General features: G+C 44.0%; 1 protein-coding gene across 1 annotated transcript in view; it reads right to left on the bottom strand.

Moving 5' to 3' along the window:
• TLL2 (tolloid like 2) overlaps positions 1-20,902 on the bottom strand; it is a 194,584-nt gene that overhangs the window by 80,451 nt on the left and 93,231 nt on the right. The window lies entirely within an intron of this gene.

The following is a 20,902-nucleotide window of genomic DNA, read 5'->3' as shown; positions in this document are numbered from 1 at the left end:
TGAAATTCAGGCCGTACTTACGAGATGTCCTCTGCTGGGTCCATGGGTACAAACAGGCCCTATCCCCTCCCAAGTTGTTTACAAACTATGTATTATCAGTTCAAGCAGCAGTCCATGCTGCCTCTCCCCCCCCTTTAATATGTGCATCATACAATCCACACAATGATAAGTAATTAGCCAAGTTGCCGATCAATCCGTTCTCCTGTGATCAAATCGGAGAAGATTCGGCTCGGAGGTTCACTAAATAGCTGCCAGTGCAGCAGATGAGTACCCATGATGCAAAGTTTTGGGGGGAAGTTCAGGTGACCGAGCAGTCACTAGATACAATTGGTGCACTGCTAGAGAGAGGGCAGGGCTCAAAAAGGGGTGCGCCAGAGCCTGTTTCAGAAGAGGAAGGGGATGTGACTTTGTAAAGGGTTGCGATAGAAATAAAAATTGCTAGTTACATTATAATACATTAAAAATGTCATCCAGAGGTGTTTAAAAAAAAATGCTACAAGTTTTTTCTCATAGTACAAAACGGATTTATTTAAAAAAACACACATGTAGGATATTGCTTTGTCTGCAGCTTTTAGCAGATTTGAGACTGAGCCTCTAAAGATGCCATCTCCTCTACGTCAAAGATAAGACAGTGACCATCCTGCACGGAGAGAACCCCCTCCCCTCGATTCAAATAACAAAGAAAAAAAAGAACCTTAATTGTGCAGTATGGATAGTCTATTTGTAGCCGTGGAGCCACATTTTGTTGCACAAATTGTGTTTGCTTTATATGATTTAAGCTTTTGCTGTACTTTAAAAAATAAATAAATCCTGTTTTGGAAAATATGTAAAAAATAAAATCATTTTGTAGACCTGCTTAACCTTGTCAGAGCCGGAGGGGCCACAGAACCAGGGTGACATTGTCCCCTCTGGCGAGTCGTGGCTACATTATCACTCCACAGCAATTACCTAGTCACAATGTCAGTAAACGTGATCTCCCCTAGAAAACGAGAAAGTAATGACGATCATGGAACGTCACAAAGGCCCCCAGACAGCTGGCCCTCGTGTCCTTCAGTAAACGTCATAAGGGCACCAAATGGAGCAATCCAAGCAAAAACCAACAGGGTTTTTTTTTTCTTCATAAATCAGTTCTGTAGTATTACATACTTACATTTTTTTTAATATTCAAAATCAATGCCATTTTTAACGAATTTTACTATAATGAGCATCCTTTGATTTCTATAGCAGGCTTTAGCCCACCTCCCCAGCAGTGCAAGATCTTTGCAACACTTCCCTGTTTGTGATAATCTGTTGCCAATATTCCCAGCAGTTTGAGCTGCAAACTGTAACAATAGATAATGTTACCTTAGCAATATAAGAATGCATTGTAGCTGCCGAGTTACACTGACTGAAGGATTGATTGAAGCCATTTAGTGAACCCTGAGAAGCAGGATCTTTGCTGACCAATCATGGGAGAACGAATCAAATCGGCTGCTTAGCTAATCATGTCTCAGTAAAGGTAATTAAAGGCTGCATACTGTATATTAAAACAATTTATTTTTTAAAGTGCCGCTTGAACTGCCACTTTAAAGGTTCTGTACCTTATTTATTAAGCAGTCGTTTGCCATAAGCCACCGTCTGGTGCTAGAAAGCAGAAAAAGGTGCCCTGTGGCAAAAGACTGTTTAGTATATACTGTATGTACCTTAGTCCCCTCTATTAAAGGACATTGCTCGGTATCTTTGCAGTCACCGTAACGTTTCCTAGACCTTTCCTCTGTTGGATATAGTCCCTCAGAGTAGCCCTGCTGAAGATTGAACAACAATGCAGAAAAAGGACCAGATTTATGGATTGGTCCTAAAAGGTGCCAAGCATTGCCACCCAATTAATTGAACAGGTTAGACGCTGCCTTTGGTCTTAGCACAGTTTAGTAATATGGTCCAGAATCAGATCAAGCTTTCATTTCAGTCCCATATCATTACCGCCCTTACATGAGAGACAGACAGCAACTAAACTGTGAAGGATTCTAGTAAAGGAAATAACAAGACTCACAAAGTAGTGACATTTGAATTAAAACCATTTAATTTTGAGTGGCACTTGTAATTATGTTTAGTTCAAAGTTCATTCTGAATGGAATTCCCCCTTTCAGAGTAAAATGTTCTCAAAAATGATTAATGTTAAAAATAAAAAATATATAATAAATGCAGTATTTTAGGGGTTTATTCCCAATTCCTTCTTAAAAACAAACGTCAATCCAATTCCAGCAGTCACCCAGACTGATGAATAATAAAGAATACAAAGAGGACATTCGATTCCCCGGATTCCTTGGCTATAATTCTACCATTCAGTAGGTCCATTCAGAAACAAAATTTGCATTGCTGCAAATATGGTCATTGTTTCAATGGACATTATCCGTAACTTGGTAAAATCACCGAGTTATATAGCAAACATCAGATTTTGTAAGGTGTGACCTTATACAACACCATCTCCAGGTTAACAGTGATTAAGGGCGAGATCTTCGGATCTTACACAAAGATGCTACAGTCAGCAAATGGGATATATATATATATATATATAGTTATGGTGGGTAAAAAAAGTGACAAAAACCCTCCACAGTAAAGCATAAAGCAACTGTAAATATTACTGTATGTTCATTTGCATGTCTTAGACAGGTCTGCAACCCTGTCTTTCCCCATTGTCACCCAGCATACAGCGCTTCCACTGCAGCAAGGGATTCTGGGAAATGACATGCAAATGAGCACTCAGTGCCACCTTTTGTCTCAAGCTCGTATTACACAAGCCAATCCTCAAGCCAATGCATGCTGTTTTAAACACAGCTTTTAGACAGAGGCTGGGATGAGATGCAAAGCCATTAAACCCACTCACAGACATGTTTCAACCTTGATGGGTATCATCAGTGTGAGGTTGGTCTTAATGGCAAAGCAGGTTTAAGACTAGACTAGGTAATCACCACTACTATTAAGGTTATGGTGGGTAAAAAAAGTGACAAAAACCCTCCACAGTAAAGCATAAAGCAACTGTAAATATTACTGTATGTTCATTTGCATGTCTGCAACCCTTATCTTTCCCCAGACATGCAAATGAACATACAGTAATATTTACAGTTGCTATATATATATATATATATATATATATATTTTTTTTTTCTCAGTCAGGACTGGATTATTTTTTTTTCTTTAAACATTGTCAGGTTTTAGTTTACAGACTAGTATGAAAACACATCTTTATTTTTCTGTTGCTCTTGAAACAAGTAGTTTCAAGTACAAGAAGAAGTACAGAGATTCACCCATTACAGTTACTAGAATACCCCATTATCAGCACAAACTAAAAAAAAACAAGTAATGGAGAAAGGTTCTGGTGGATCACTTACATTGGACATAGTGGTTTTAAAGCTTTCCAACGGTAAAATAAAGATTAAACAATCTTATCCATAGTGCTCTCAGCAGTCCAAGCCTCTTACACATCGTGCAGTGTTTGCACTGTGGATACCATCATTCTGGGAGTTCTTGGATGTGGGAAAAAGCCGTCATTTTAAAATAATTCCAACCAAAATCTTGACTCCGTGGTAAAAAGGCCAAAAAGATTTAAACTTGGCAGGTACTAGGTGGCAGTATCAAATGCACCCACATGTCAAAGCAATCAGAACAAAGCTGAGAAATAAAGCGTTTATTTAATACATTATAAACCTTCCTTTCCAATGCTGGAGAAGATTTGAGTCATAATCATTTTATTTGAGGAAGACTGATTCACAGCATATTGAATGCGAGCCCGAGTCAAAGAAAATAAGTTTATTCTTGAAATATCCATAACTCATACATATATTGCTGAAATCAAATAAATGCCTTTGTGACTCAGCCCCCCTCAATAACAGTCATTTTGCAATAAAGTGGAAACACTCAGTTCTACAATAAACTATTTGATATTTTAACGTTCTTTTCCATTAGCTCTATATGTGTAAAAAATAAAGTCCAAAAGAAGAACTTCTAAAAGAAGAATCAAAGACCCTATAAATGTGTATTCTTTTGTTTCTCGGTCAGTGTAGGATTATTATCTTTCTTTGTATGGCACCGACATATTCCACAGGGCAGTACAATTTAGGAGGGAGGACAATAACATTGTAGAACAAGAGACTACATGTCTGTCAAGACAGACAATAGGGAAGAGGTCTTCTACCTCAAGCCACCTTCTAGATACAGTACAATACAGTATTTCATCTCTCGTATGTGAAAACCTCTTACAGATGTATTTTAACACAACATATTATAGTATTGTTTTGTATATATACCTTCTGGTATACAAGACCAGAACATGAACCAGAAAAATTGGGGAAGAACAAAAACAACAAAAATTAAACTATAAGATGAGTGAGACCAGCCACTCATCCCAGGTTTGCGGCCAGACCCTATGTGGCCAGGCCTGGCGGACATATGGCCCTACATGTGGCGACCTGACTGTGACGGATAGGAAAGGGTTAATACCTGATTTGCCATGCATTCCTGTTGTTGCCCTGTCCCCACCATTTTTATTCCCCATGTGCAGGCCATTCCCTGTCTGCGAGGGTAAAAGACAAGATGCATTGCTTGCCATACCCTCTAACCAACACACGATAGAAGATCTTAAATGTAAGGCAGGAGGTATTTTTTTGTAAGTCTGAGCAGGAATTACTTGGACATCCAGCTGTGATATGGGTGAATGAGCTTCGGTATTTTTATGACCAAGCCTGAAAGGGTTGTAATTATTTTTATGATGGAGCCTCAAAAGGCTCCCACAGATTTAGAGTCCCCCTGTCTAAAAGAGTGTCAATTATGACAATACCCAGAGGCCCATAATGTATACAATACTGGCATACTGATGCACAGCAGATGTCAGGCTAGTGACACCTCTAAGTCAGAGACCAGACACAGTGGCCCCAAGAAATGGGTGTAGCTCAGGTATGCTAAGTGGCATGGGCGTCAACCTGACCCATGCGCACTGCCCACCGGACAGCCCTTTTGACCGGTCTTATGAACTGTGGGTCACTTGGCTATTCGTGGGATTTTTTGTTCCCACGAGGGGATTGGATCCACATGTTAAAGATGGCTTTGGCCAGTCTATAACTGTGGCTTCCCAGGTATTTCCCAGTGTGATTGTTGAATTTTAATCCATGTTGTAAAGATGCAAGACTTTGTTCCAGTACAGCAGAAACCAGTCCAGGAGTGAAGGGGTTAATAACCACAGGACTTTTAAAACCAAGGCTGCATTTCTTGCACTGGCAAGCAAAGGACAATTTCTTTCGTTCCAAGGACAATTTATTTCATTTCCTTATCCCAGTGAGTGTTGTTTTAAGTGTATTCTGCAGATGTCGTGTGTTTGTCTATTAAGGAAATAAATCACAATTTATTTTGCAACTTGTTCTGTTCAATCAAGTACCCAGAAATATAAATGTGTTGATAAAAGTTGATGTCATCGTGACAGTGACGTCGGGCATTCAGATCTTCCACCGACTCTGCATACCCGCCTCCATCTGCTCTACCTCCCCCGACCGCACCCATACCATAGCCTGATTCGAATATAAAAGAACCTAAGAAAAACACAAATTCCTAACATCCGTGAAGCAAATAAACATATAAAACTTTGTGTGTAAACATATACAAAGCTTCCCGGCTAGAAATATTTAAAAAAAAAAAAAACGGATTCACATTTTATCTTTAAATGTTCAATGTCTTTTAGCATTAAAAAATGTGCGCAGTTATTTGCTCTTGTTTTCTCTTTGAGGCCTAGTGTCCTTTGCATCTATAAACAAGAAAGAAAAACAGCCCTTCTAAATCTTTGGGCCAAGGCCCCCTCACCGGGCCTCTCAATTCGTGTCTTCACCGGTTTCATCCGTCAATCAGTTGTAGCAAACAGACAGCCGGAAAGCTGGCAGTCGGTACCAAACCATGTATTAAACAGTTCCTGTATTAGATTGGAAAAAATAGAGAGGGAGACAAGGAGGAAAACAGAAAGAGAAGGGAAAACAAATATAGCTACATATCCAGGATGTCTTTCCCTGTGTTGCCGAGTCGCCAGTAAAGGAGATGACCACGGGCTCGTCGTGAAACCTTCAAAGCTGCCATCTGTCTTGAAACTTTTATCTCCGGGCAACCGCACCCTCAGCCAATCGATCCTTGTCCGTGTTATCTTCTCGAGGTCTTCGGTGCTGACCCGAGCCCTCCCTGGGAGACAGGCCCAGTGCTGACAGAAAAGATGCCGATTCCTCGGGGTAACAGAGGGAGACCTGTCTGCCTCTATGGTTTACCATCAAACGGAACGGAAAGGCCCACCGGTAACAAATACCGTTTTCCTGAAGCACCACCGTCACTGGACGTAGCCCTCTCCTCCTCTCAATTGTCATTCTGGACAGACTTGGAAAATCTGGAAGGAATTGTTTTCAAATTCAATTGAGCCTCTGTTTCTGCAGCCTTTTATAATCCTTTCTTTGGTTGCATATTGGTGGAGTCTTAGGACTATATCTCTGCTTCTTTTGGGGTCTTCAAATTTCGGTCCTAGGGATCTGTGAGCTCTGTCCATCAGGAGGTCACCATCTTGTAACGGGGTGTCAATTGACGTGAACAGTCTCTTAAGATATGGCTGGAGGGCTTCTGCAGAGACCGACTCAGGGACATGACGGATTCGTAAATTCTGCCTTCGCTCCCTGCTCTCTAGGTTGTCTATACTATCCCTCATAGCTCTTATCTCTTCATTTAGATGCAGGACCTCATCATCAGTATGTACCTGATTTTGTAAAGAAATGTCCATTTTATTTTCAAGCTCTGTAGTTCTTTTAGCCAACAAAGAAACTTCTGCTTTAAATTCCTTTACTGCTCTATCCAGAGCTGACTGAAAGCCCACTTGCATTTCTTTCAACATGTTCTGGAGGTCCTGTTTGGTAATTGCTGTGTCTCCCTCTGTCATACTAAGCTCTCTGTCAGAAACAGCTCTCCCCACTGCCTCTTCTCCTGTTGTAGCCCTCTCCACTAAATTTTTCAGGGTGGCCTTTCTGTCACAAAATTCCTCTTCAGACCCTGCAGTTTGTCTCTCACCTTCCTTGGATTTTATGGCCGCACGCTCCCGTGCGCTCAACTCGGTGGTGCCATCTTTAATTCTTCTTCTCTCCTCTTCTGCCAGCTGTCCGAGGCTATAGCGGGAGAGATCGGGCGTCCCCTGATTCGGGGTCTTCCTTGCTGTCATCCCTGGGGGTTCCCACGGTCGGCGCGCATCTCGTGGGGCTGGCCAGGGACACGATCGGGGTTTTATATTGGTTTTTGCCTGGCATGGTTTTCGGTGTTTGTCTAGAAATGAGGTTATCTGGGGCCAACGCCCGGTTTAGGAAATTGGGAAGTTAACTCTTTTCTCACCGTAAAAATAAATGAGAAACCTTTTAATATAACATTAAAGAGATTCCTGAAAGGTTTTTAAAATGGCAGAAGGTGTGGCCAGGAAGATAATCCACAGGATTGTATACATTTACTAAATACTAGATTTCATGGGTCTGAATGATTCACAAGAATTATAAATATATACCTTTGGAACATTTGCTATCTGACGAATAAAATGATGCTAAACAATCCATTATTGTGAGGGTATAAATGACAGATATCAATTTGTCACTCAAACTTAGCATTCAACACATCAAGTTTTATATCCACATGTGTATTTTAATTACAACCGCACCCTCAGCCAATCGATCCTTGTCCGTGTTATCAGCAGTAGTTTAAGTGGTATCCTTCCAGATATAATAGAAAGGAAGATATGGGTTTTTTTCTATATTCAAGCAACTTTGGATTCAAAAGGAAACTTTTTTTTATACTCCTCCTTCTTTAAAGGTGTCACTGCAAATTGATCAAATCCCCCACAGCATAAGCCCACCTTCTGAGTGTGTCCTTAACCCCCCGTTAAGGACACGCTCAGAAGGTGGGCTTATGCTGTACTCAATGTAGAAAGTTTAGGATAAAAACCACACATTTAGATTTTCAACTAAGGGAGCGTCAATGCTGTGACACAAGAGATCTCATATTTTTACCTCCCCTTTGAGACCCTAATATGTGTATTAATGTAGGTTAGGGACCTCTGACTGTTTATCCTTCTATTTTATGAACAGTCTGCATTTATTGTACTGTAAAGTATGTTCCTTGTAACATTTTTTTTCAAGTGAAACTTCTTTGCTGGCACTTATCTAAATTCTCATAGGACAAATTCCTTCATGGAAACAAAAATGTGTCACGATCGGGCGCGTGTATGATCGCATGCACCCCCGCCGGCTCAAAATTATCACAGCACTGAAAGTCCTTGATGGAGACGAAAAAGCGATCAGGCACATGCACGAGCCCCCGCTGGCTCAAAATTCTCACAGCACTCAGTCATTCATGCAGATGACAATGAAATCACACAAGCAAACAGTACTTTTATAAGCAAACCTGCCACAGTACCACTACTTTTATAAGCAAACCTGCCACAGTATTAGTACTTTTATATTCACCACACAGAACTCCTATAAGCTCACATTGAACCCCCAAAATGACCACAACATACATATATGCGTATAAGTGTCAAAGAGGAGTGCTACTGAGCATGGCAATATATATTTAAAACCAGAGACAGAACATGAAACACAGACAGAGCTCAGTGCTACATCCATCAACACAAATACACGGTACAGTGCCTGTGTGTATATATATATATATGTAACCCTGCTTCCCCCCATCCCCCAGACTCTACGGTGGTGTCTAGGGTGCATGAGGGCAGATTACATGCGGTGTGGTGCATACCAGGGAGGAACCGGAGGGCCTGAGCTTCCCGCGATGTTATTGGGGAGCCAGGACCGGGCTTCTGGGGTGGTAGCCTCCATGATCTCTTAGTGGTGCCGCGCCTCCATCTTCTATACTCCCAGGAATATGGGATAGGACCTGTATAGAAGAACCCCTTCGGTCCCAGGGTAATAGCTTCCAACTCACACACAGTCTTTGGTACAAAAGGATAGTCTCTTTATTGGCAGATCAGCAACTCCCAAATGTAGTGGCCCCCAGTAGCCGCAACAACAACAGCAGAGCCTTGCTAATTACTCCGCTCTCCTTCCACACAGGTATTTCCTCCTCTCCTTCCCTCCAAGTCTCTCCACCGACAGGATGGTCTGGGCTGGGACTTCAATACCCCGTGGCCCACCGCCAAGGTTATCCTCGCGGTGGGGATTGAATTCTCCCCATCAACCCAGACAGAGGGTGAGGGGCATTGGTCCACCCGATCTATAGTGCTATCCGCTCTATTAAAAGCGGCTGTGTCTCTCCACTCCTCTCTCTCTCGGTTCCTGCACGGCTGCGCAGGTGAGACCGTGGTCTCCTCCAACTCCTCGGACCGATCCGCAGGACTCTCTTGGCAGACTCCCACGGCAGACAGGAACTCCCACTTACAGGAGTTGCCGGCTAAATATAGAGCTAGCCCCACCTCTCGTGATGTCAGCAGAACCTCCCCTCTTGCTCACGCCTGCAGCAGAGTCCAGGCCTGCATCTACCACTCAGGGCAGGGGGAAAAGGGGGAAGGGGGAAAATCCATGATGATTACTGGTGCCTGATCTTAACAGGATTTACCACAGTAGAAGGGAGATAGGTATAGCCTGTGCTGTTTACAGGGGGCTACATATATATATGGTGCGGATGAGAGCTGATCTGGTCTGGAGGGACTGATTACCAAGGACTTCCGCATTCATCAGTTGCATTACCATCCACGAGGTCTGAAGCATTGGAATACGAGCTGACAGTGTTTGATACATCTTCTGCTGTAGGAGGCCTTGCCGTGCTGATCCCGTGGTGGTGACATATAACATATATATACATGCCTGTTATTCTTTATCATTTGTGAGTGAGCTCGTTTCCCTCTCCTCAACATTTTTATTAAATATTTTATACGCTTTTTAAGCTATTGGCTGTGCGCTCTCTTTTTTTTGTTATATATATAATCCAATGCACAGCCGGCACACCATTTGCAAGTAAATACGTTTTGGTGCTTATCCCATAAAGCAATAACAGACCATACGATACCGGTTGCAAAACGACATCAAGGGACAGTATGCATGTAAGTAAATCATACATTTTCTATATTTGATAGAAGACACAAAAACCGACGTTTCGGTCCCCCAGTGGGACCTTTTTCATGGTGGTGATATCTTTTGAATAACATGGTCTTTTAGTTTAACTCTGTATTAGATTTGTCGCAATCAAACTGCTTGCAACTTCCCATGAATGTGAAGGGTGGCTCCTCCTTCCCAAGCTCACCCCCTCCCACTTTTAAATGGTTAAAGCTCACTCCATTTCACCTTCCACACTCATGGGAACTTGCATGCAGTTTGATTGCAACAAATCTAATACAGAGTGCTTTTCCTGGTATTGTACCGGTTAAGAAGAGCTTCAATCAGACTTAGAACTATGCAACTAATTTTGACAGATTTATTATAAATCATTATTCATGGTAATGTACAGGTTATTAAGAATCTATATTAGTGTTAGGACCCTTGAGACGTGGTCTGTCTTGGAGGGGCTCAAGGGCTTACAACACTTTGGCCAAAGTGTTAAACTAAAAGACCATTTTATTCAAAAGATAATATAAATATATATATATATATATCAGAAAAAGTCGCGCCAATAAGTGTATACAGTAGTTAATATACTAAAAGACCATTTTATTCAAAAGATATATAGATATATAGAGGCACTGTACCGTGTATTTGTGTCGATGCATGTAGCACTGAGCTCTGTCTGTGTTTCATGTTCTGTCTCTGGTTTGAAACTTTTATATTCACGCAAGAAACATTCAATATAAAACTCTCAACACCGATCCAGCCATTCCAACTACAAGATAAAGTTTGACGATTCATGCAGTCTTTCAACAGCATTTAGATACTTTACAATCAAAAATATATGTATCTTACTTTAGTTATCATAAGTCAATTGTATTCCAACTGATACTATGGAAATTTATGCAGAAAAATTAAATAAATTATACTCTCGAACATCTTTCATTCAATCAAAAACATCAAAATCTGTAAACTAAGCACTGTACTATTTTTGTATATTAAATCTAAAATGTAATAAGTATTGTCTCTGGGTTTTAATTGAACGCTGCACGCTTTGGAGAGAGTAATTGCCTTTTTCCACTTGTGTGTGCCAATTACATAATTTTCTTAAACAGGGACCAAAAACAACTTGACATACGTTTTTTGGTGGTGGCAGCAATTTAAAATATATATTGTGATATATTGTGATGGATTGAGAGGGGATATTATTCATTTGAGGGATTGAGAGGGGGTGAAAAGTGAATCAGCTAGGTACCGTAGCTGTGCGTAATAATCCTTGTCACATATACAAGTCACATGCCAACAGGTGTGTTGTTCATGACACCTACATACAAATGCAACAGGAGTGGTGATAGAAATAATTTTGATACACACATGGACCTGATTTACATGTAGTAAGTATTTCATCTGTAGTCCTGAGTCATAAGATAATCAGAGAGTATTTCCAGTCATCCCCACCAGGGGTTCTCAACTCCAGTCCTCAAGACCCCCCAACAGGTCAGGCTTTCAGGATATCCCTGCTTCAGCACAGGTGGCTCAATCAGTGGCTAAGTCTTTGACTGAGCCACGGTTTGAGCCACCTGTGCTGAAGCAGGGCTATCCTGAAAATCTGACCTGTTGGGGGGGTCCTGAGAACAAGAGTTGAGAACCCCTGGGTTATATGTAGGTGACTGGCCCTTTAAAGCAAATCAGACAAGTATAAGAATGTTAAATATTTTGTAAACAAAGTACAGCAAGTGTAAACTGGAGTGATTATTTTGCAATATTTTCATTACAGGCCCTCCTTCCCCAGGCCAAGTGCCCCTTCTTATCCAGTTTGCTCCTCTGACTTCGAGGTGACATGCAAAGTATGACATCATCATGGAAGTGGTCCAAAAAAAGGATCAATGGCTAACTGGATTTGAAAGAAACAAAACAAAAAAAAAAGTCAAATTATCTATAAGATATATATGTGTAAAGGCTAAGTGCATATAAAACCGGTTTATAAACTGATTTTTTGTTTAATAAGTTAAATGAAATTGTGCCTTTAAACAAATGTTCAAGTAAAACGTTTTTCTTTTTTCATATCCTTTCCTTAGTGAAGCATACAAGAATTAGCATTATACCAGCTTTTCCATCTGTATTCAAGCACAAACCACGCTCGGGTTATTATTCAAGCACAAGCAGCATTTTCACATTATTATTTTTTTTTTTTTACCCCAAAGAGACTGAACCCTAATTTGTAGGGTGAAGTACACACAGTGAATTAAAAATCTTCTGCATGTATTAAATTGTGACATAAACCGAGCGCAGAGATTGAATTGCAAATTACCCCGAAGTGCACATTTCAGGCCTGACCTTTGTGCTATTGTTTTAACCAGCAGAAAAGCTCTCTTTCAGGCCTGCCGTTACATTCTTTCCCAGGGACCAGCTTAATCCATTTGCCTTTTTATGTAGGATAAATATTCAGATAAAACACACCATGTTAAAGAAGTCTGTATTTTGTAACTATGTTTTTATTTTTATTATTTAAAACATAGGGTACCTATTGTTTGCAGAAAAGGGAAACACATTTTAACCAGCATAAAATTGAATGATAAACGCAATTAATCGAATGAGAGTTTAGACCTGGGGTCTCAAACTCGGTTCTCAAGGGCCACCAAGAGGCCAGCTTTTATGGATAATCCTGCTTCAGCACAGGTGGCTCAATCAGTGACTCGGTCGAAGCAGGATTATCCATAAAAGTTACATATGTTTAGAGGCTGCCGAACCGCAGGAACCAGCTGGTCCCCAGACATTGGGGGCCTGTGGAGCAGCTCCGTGGACCCCCTGGTTCTGGAAAATGTAAAAACAATTATAATAATCTTGAGCAGGTCAGATTGCTGCATTAAAATGTATACTGTACATATCCTTCATCTGAGGCTTCTATATTACAGCTGCAGTGTTGTAATATCATTTGCGGTTTAATGATGGTTATATCTCAAGGCTATGGGTCGACACCAGGGGTCTCAAACGCAGTCCTCAGGGGCCACTGTGGCAGGACGGCCTGTCGCCGAGGTCAGGGAACAGTCCACACGTATAGTTTCAGGATAAATAAAAACGTTCAGTGGCTTTATTTCTCCACAGTAACATAACATGCGGGTACACTGTCCCTTTAACAACATAAATCCTGCTCCACTTTGGGAGAAAAACTGACTAATAACACAGCAGACCTATCTAGAAGGCTGGCTGGCTAAACGAGAACCAAACCATAAGGGTACTTTAAGCAGTCAGTAAACAAATGAATAATCCTGACTTTAGTTGAAGTAGTCTTTGGTGAAATCCCTCTGGCTAAGGGCTCACGCAGCAGTGTGCTTCTCTCTCTCTCTCTCTCAGGCAGCTACTGCCAGTCACATGATCCTTTATCTACCTTGCTGGCTCTCAGGTGTCAGCTAAAGAGTTCTGATTTCCTAACTTCCACCTGAGTTAACCCTTATGAGTGCTGGATGAAGCACTCAGACATATGTCTCCCAGGCGTAACTGATAGGAGTTGACTTCACTCTGTCACATACCTCCCCTGTTTGTGTGTGGCTAGTGTCCCACACGGCTGAAGCCCGACCCTCCACTCCTTCCCTTGACAAAAAATCAGCATTTCCATGGTCCTTTCCAGGTCTATGCTGAATATCAAAAGAGAAGGGTTGGAGGGCAATATACCACCTGGTCAACCTTTGATTTGTGTCCTTCATGGTGTTTAACCACATCAAGGGCGCATGGTCAGTGACCAGGGTGAAGTGTACTCCGGCGACATAATGTCTCAAGGCCTCAATTGCCCATTTTACAGCGAGGCACTCCTTCTCAATAACGGAATACCTCACTTCCCTTGGGAACAGCTTCCGGCTGATGAACAGTATGGGGTGTTCAACACCATCAAATTGCTGAGACAGCACTGCTCCCAGTCCTACCTCTGAGGCATCCATCTGGATGATGAAGGGCTCTTTAAAATCTGGGCTCCGAAGAGCGGGGCCCTCTGACAGGCACTTTTTTAGCATGTCAAAGGCGTCTTGGCACTCCCAAGACCATTTAACTTGGGTCGGGGCACTCTTTTTTGTCAGATCTGTTAGGGGGTGCAGATATTTCTGAAAAATTGGGGATAAACCGCCGGTAATACCCTGCTAACTCCAAAAGGAAGCGGACCTGTGTCTTTGTCTGTGGGGTGGGGACTTCCTTTATGGTGGCCACCTTGCTAGCTAGTGGCTTTACTATCCCTCCCCAACGGCATAGCCCAAGTACTTTGTAGTGGATTTACCCAGGGCACATTTTTTGGGATTTGCAGTGAGCCCTGCTTCTCTTAAGGACATTAGGACTGCCCTTAACCTTTTTAAATGAGACTGCCAGTGTCTGCTATAGATGACAATGTCATCCAAGTAGGCCGCGGCATATGCCCTATGGGGTCGTAGTACCTTGTCCATTAACCTATGGAACGTGGCTGGAGCCCCATGTAACCCAAATGGCATATTGACGAATTGGTATAAACCGAGAGGGGTGGCGAAGGCAGTTTTGCATTTGGATTCTTCCGCTAGAGGTATCTGCCAATATCCTTTCGTGAGATCTAGGGTGGAGATATACTCTGCTTTACCAAGCGAATCAAGCAATTCATCCACCCTAGGCATTGGATATGCATCAAATCTGGATACAGCATTTACCTTTCGCAGATCCACGCAAAACCTCACCTTCCCATCTGGTTTAGGGACCAACACGATAGGGCTACACCATTCGCTGTGGGACTCCTCGATCACGCCCAATTCCAACATGTCTATTATCTCCCTCTCTACCAGGTCTTTTCGGCCCTCTGGCAATCTATAGGGACGGGACCGTACTTTTACGCCAGGTTCTGTCTCAATCCTATGGGACACTAAATCAGTCTGCCCTGGCAGCTCAGAAAAAACATCTGGGAACTGGTCACATACATCAAGTAGGTCTGACCTTTGTTCCGTTGTTAACTGCTCTCCCATGGGAACCTGATGGTCAGTGTACGTACTACCCTTTGGAAGCTTTGGACCCAAATCCGTCTCTCCTTCCCAAGGGTGAATGAACAGCGATCTCATCGTTTTCCAGGGTTTCAGGAGGTTCACGTGGTAGATTTGTTTACCCTTCCTGGACCCTGGTTGAGAGATCTCATAGTTCACCTCCCCGGTGCGGCGGAGAACTTGGAAAGGACTCTGCCACTTTGCAAGGAGTTTACTCTCTGATGTCGGTAGTAGTAGCATCACTTGGTCACCAGGTTGGAAGACCCTCAAGCGAGCATTTTGGATGTACTGCCTCTCTTGACGTTCTTGAGCAGATTTGAGGTTTTCCTTCGCAAACCGACCTATCATGTCTAGGCGGTTTCTAAGGTCTATGACATACTGAATGGTATTCTTGGAGGGGGAGGGCTCCTCCTCCCAAGATTCCTTCAGTAGGTCGAGAATACCCCGAGGTTGGCGTCCATATAGGAGCTCAAACGGGGAGAAGCCTGTGGATGATTGGGGAACTTCTTGTACCGCAAACAACAGGAAAGGGAGAAGTTCATCACAAGCTCGCTTTTCAGTGTCCACAAACTTCCTAAGCATAGTTTTTAAAGTACGGTTAAACCTCTCTACCAATCCATCAGTCTGAGGATGGTAGACCGAGGTCCGGACGGATTTTACCTCCAATAACTTCAGGACATCCTGCATTAACTTTTCCATGAAATTTGTTCCCTGGTCAGTTAACATTACTTGGGGAAGTCCTACCCTAGAAAACAGTTCTAACAGCCTGTGAGCAACCTGTTTAGCAGTGGCTGATCTCAGAGGGAAGGCCTCAGGATACCTGGTGGCATAATCAACAACAACGAGTATAAATTTATGTCCCTTCGCAGAGGGTTCTAAAGGTCCGACCAGATCTACCCCAATTCTCTCGAATGGGACGGCTACCAAGGGCAGAGGAACCAAAGGAGCCAGCTTCTGTCCTTTTTGGCTAGTTAACTGGCATTCAGGACATGTCTCACATAGTTTCATGATGTCACCATGTATGCCTGGCCAGTAAAACCGGGACAAGATGCGGTCCGTGGTCTTATCTCTGCCCAAATGACCACCCCATGGGAGAGTATGGGCTAGGGTAAACACTGTTTTAATCAACCCTTTAGGGACTAGCATCTGTCGAATGACCTCCCCTGTTTGTGTAACCTTATTCACACGATATAGTATGTCATTCAACAGTTCAAAATGTGGAAACACTTTTACACCTTGTTCATCTATTATCTTGTGTTTGACCTGTACCACCTTCTCATATTGTCTAGCCAGAGCTGGGTCCTCCCTCTGCCTCTGACGGAAGTCAGGAAGATCCAGGTCTGGCAACACTCCCGTATCTATCTGTTCCCCACCCTGGTCATCCCCGGCCATGACCTGCAGTCCTTTGGGCTGAATAATGTTACCAAAAGTCCCAGCCTTTCCTAACCAGTCGTCTTTTTCCGCACGTCTCTGTTTACGTGTCTTTGGGACATGGTGTCTACGGGGAAAAATCTCTGGGGAAAAAGGGAACAAGTCTCCGGGCTTCTCCGGTACCAGAGAAGTAGGCTCCGTAGGAGTAGGGGCCAACAATGTTTCGAGGTAGGGCCAGTCTCGGCCAAGTAGAACAGGAGCAGGTAGCCAGGGAGCAACTCCCACTAGTAGGCTAGCCTCTTGATCCTGGATACGCAGTGTAACGTTCGCCGTCGCGTATCTCTTTGTATCCCCATGGATACACTCGATATTCCAAGGAGAGTCATAAGATAGTCTATTGCTTGGAATTAGGCCCTCTAGGATCAAGGTTTTTCCAGAGCCCGAGTCCAGCATGGCGTTTACTTTTGTCCCCTCCAGAGATGCTGGGACTAACCATGGATTGTGATCCCACTTCTGACACCACCTGTGGCAGGACGGCCTGTAGCCGAGGTCAGGGAACAGTCCACACGTATTGTTTCAGGATAAATAAAAACGTTCAGTGGCTTTATTTCTCCTCAGTAACATAACATGCGGGTACACTGTCCCTTTAACAAAATAAATCCTGCTCCACTTTGGGAGAAAAACTGACTAATAAAACAGCAGACCTATCTAGCAGGCTGGCTGCCTAAACCAGAACCAAACCATAAGGGTACTTTAAGCAGTCAGTAAACAAATGAATAATCCTTACTTTAGTTGAAGTAGTCTTTGGTGAAATCCCTCTGGCTAAGGGCTCACGCAGCAGTGTACTTCTCTCTCTCTCTCTCTCTCTCTCTCTCTCTCTCTCTCTCTCTCTCTCTCTCTCTCTCTCTCTCTCTCTCTGGCAGCTACTGCCAGTCACATGATCCTTTATCTACCTTGCTGGCTCTCAGGTGTCAGCTAAAGAGTTCTGATTTCCTAACTTCCACCTGAGTTAACCCTTATGAGTGCTGGATGAAGCACTCAGACATATGTCTCCCAGGCGTAACTGATAGGAGTTGACTTCACTCTGTCACAGCCACATTTTATGGATAATCCTGCTTCAGCACAGGTGGCTCAATCAGTGGCTCAGTGGAAGACTTAGATGGTTTTCCCAACCCAGTTAATAAAAGAAATTACTCAATTATTTGGGGGTGTTTATGTATTTTTCTAGCATCAGCGGATCCGGTGACTTCAGTTGGATCTCACTGAAAAATAAATATTTCTCCATTAAAAAGCCAAATTTGAGAGAACCCTGCAGGATGGAGAGGTGAATGGCAGCTTAAAGTGTGAGCTCCATTCCCCCCCGGCGTATCAAACTATTAAAATAGCAGCATAAACTCGACCGATTTCAGTAACAAAGGCTGCAAATCATGCCTAAACCAGCAGAGATGACTACAAACACAGGGCTACGCAGAAAAACTCAGCCGGTGACCACATATTTCAAGGCTAAAGAAACAGCCACGGCCGGTGCACTGGAATCCCCTGAGCAACCACCTGCAGCGGAGCCCGATATGGACGCCCCTGATGAGGACCTGGACGATATGGCGGTTATGCGCCGCAAGGATATGAAGGAGTTTTGCTCCACTATGAAAAAGTTCTTTAAATCAGAACTCTGGGCATTGAGAAAGGATGTGGATGCCCTGGGGGAGCGCACGGACTCATTAGAAGCTCAATCGGATGCAACTGTCAGTGCACTATCTCAGATACAAACCCAACTGAGCACCCTAAAGGAACAGGTCAGGTCTCTTGAAGATAAAATTGAGGACGGGGAGAACCGGGACCGTCGTTGTAACATCCGCCTGCGAGGGGTACCCGAATCTATAACGGACCCAGAGGACTTTACCAGGCATGGCAGACAGCGACCTGATGCTGGACAGGTGCCACCGCGCACTGCGGGGAAGACCCCAACAGGGGGATCCCCCCAGAGATATCGTGCTGAGATTTCACTGTTATCGCACGAAAGAGGCTGCTTGCCGCATTGCCAGGGAGATGAAAGTGGTGGAATTTGAACAAATTAAGTTCCAGGTATTCCAGGACCTTTCCCCTGTCACTCTGGCAAAAAGGAGAGCCATGGCCCCCATCACCAGGGCTCTGCATGATAAGGAGGTGCGTTATCGCTGGCTATTCCCCAGCGCAATTTTGGTTATGAAAAACGGCGTCGCTCACATGCTTAAATACTCAGAAGATGGGGAGGGGTTCCTCCAGAGGGTCCTTGAATCCCAGCAAAGTCCCCCTCACCTGGTAGCAGCCAAAGATGGCGCCCCTGCACCCTCATGGCGCACAGTAGGGGGCAAACGACCAGACGCAGGACGCGAGGAGGAGACCCTGAACTCCGCATAAGCTAACCTCTAAATATCAGGCTAGCTACAACATCCCCTATTACAAAGAACAACAGGACTCTAAAGAACTTACTACACAATTTGCACCCTCTAGACAGCCTCCAACAAACCCTGGATGATGGATTTGGGACTCTACCTCCACTGCAGATCTATCCACGATTTTCCAGTTGCGGCCATCTTGTCTTGCTTCCTCCCCGGGGAGCGCGGGAACAGCTATGCTCTTCGCGGGCTGAGGCTGTGACGTCACTGGTTCCTGTTGTCTCCTGGCGACTTCTCGCGAGATTTGGCCTGCGACATCTGCGCAGAGGGACTCCGAAGCGACGACGCGGGATGATGACGCAGCAGAGCCCAGAGAAGACAGCAGAGCGGCCCCGGTTACGGAAACCTCTTCCACAGGGACAGAAGGAGCCGGTTTGCAGCAGGAGGATGACTGCTGGGTGCCTCAGGGGGCAGACCTGGCTACGGGACATGCTCCCTAAGGGTAGTAAGGAGGAGGGGGAGTGTCAATTGACAGAGTCGGCCCCTACATTGTGCCTGACCTCCTGGGTGGGAGGGGAGAACGGGACCCTCAGAAGGCTTCACCCACCCAGTAACACCCAATGTAGAATACACCCACGCAGGGGATAATTAGAGGTCAAGTATAGGCACCTAACGTCCGAGGTCTATTTGCAACCCCAGCGGCTGTCAGGTGGATTCTTAACACCCCCACGCAATATGAGTGGACTAGAGCCCTCAACTATGAAACGGTGGGGTGGATCCTCATGCGAGAGGTAATGCGAATAGCTAGGTGGATTATTATAACATCTCCCCACTCCCGTTAAAGGATGAGTCCACGTAAGATTTTAAGAGGGAGGGTGAGAGGCAGGGGGTCGCGGCAAGGGAATACCTACATCTATAGGGGTAGTAACAGTAATATAAGATGTTAGATGAGGCGAAACTACTGAGGGTTGTTAAGATGTTGTGATATGGTTACAGGGTTGGGTTAATGTTCAAAGTTTTAAAGTTTAAAAGTTATGCTGCTGTTAAAATGTAATTTGTTCAACGGAGGCATGCCGGTGGTGAGGTTCCCTGTTCGGCGTGCATGCGTTCTCCGCTACGATCCCTGGGAAACAGGGATCACGAACAAGTCCCAGCGAGGTCTGGCCCCAGCAGAATGGGGAGATCCCTTCATAAGTCTGGGCCATTTAACCAACCCATTGGGCGCAAGAGACACCTTCGGGGGCCCCCGAGGTGGGTTCTTGTCTTTTTGTTTTTCAATGTTATTCGTACATTAGTATTTTCTGTATTATTTGTTTATTGCCTGCATCCTCTTGTTGTGTTCCCTGTGTGTCCTATCCAGCCCCCCCTCCTCCCCACCCCCTTCCCTTCCCCCCCTTTCCTTCCCATCCCCCCCTCCCTCCCCCTTCCCCCCCATATTCCCCCTCACCCAGAGGAACATCATTGACAAAACAGAATACAAACTAAAGAGGTGCGTCTCGGGATGACCAACCGGCTGGATCGGACCATGGAGGTCAAGGGTAAGTCAACCGATACCATGATGCACATAGACACTCCCCTTAATAGATGGCTTTAACATTTATTTCCCATAATGTGCAGGGCTTCAATAACCCAACCAAGCGCAAATTAGCTTTCTCTGATTATAAAAGGAAACATGCCGATGTGCTGCTCTTACAAGAGACTCATTTCAGTAAATCCAACACCCCTAAATACCTTGATAAAGAATTTACCCAGGTCTTCTCCGCATCCGCGGAGGTCAAAAAAATGTGGTGTGGCCATTCTTTTCAGAAATAGCATTCCATTTGAAGGGCAGCTAACTAAACGAGATTCCGATGGCAGGTATATTATCATAGTAGGGGCAATTAGGGGACAGAAGATTACTATAGCTTGCATATATGCCCCTTGCGAAAGGAGCACTAACTTCTTTGAAGCATTCTTCAAACCCCTAAACTCCGTAGCACAAGGAAGCATTGTCTTAGCAGGTGACTTTAATTTGGTCATGCAACCACCTATGGATAGATCGGGAGGTGCTGGGGTACACAACAAAGGGGCAGGCATATCTGTACGCCGG

Source organism: Ascaphus truei, chromosome 8 (genome assembly GCF_040206685.1).
Source record: "Ascaphus truei isolate aAscTru1 chromosome 8, aAscTru1.hap1, whole genome shotgun sequence".
Taxonomy (NCBI): Eukaryota; Metazoa; Chordata; class Amphibia; order Anura; family Ascaphidae; genus Ascaphus; species Ascaphus truei.
The sequence above is the reverse complement of the archived record's forward strand: the minus strand, read 5'-3'. Positions and strand labels throughout refer to the sequence as shown.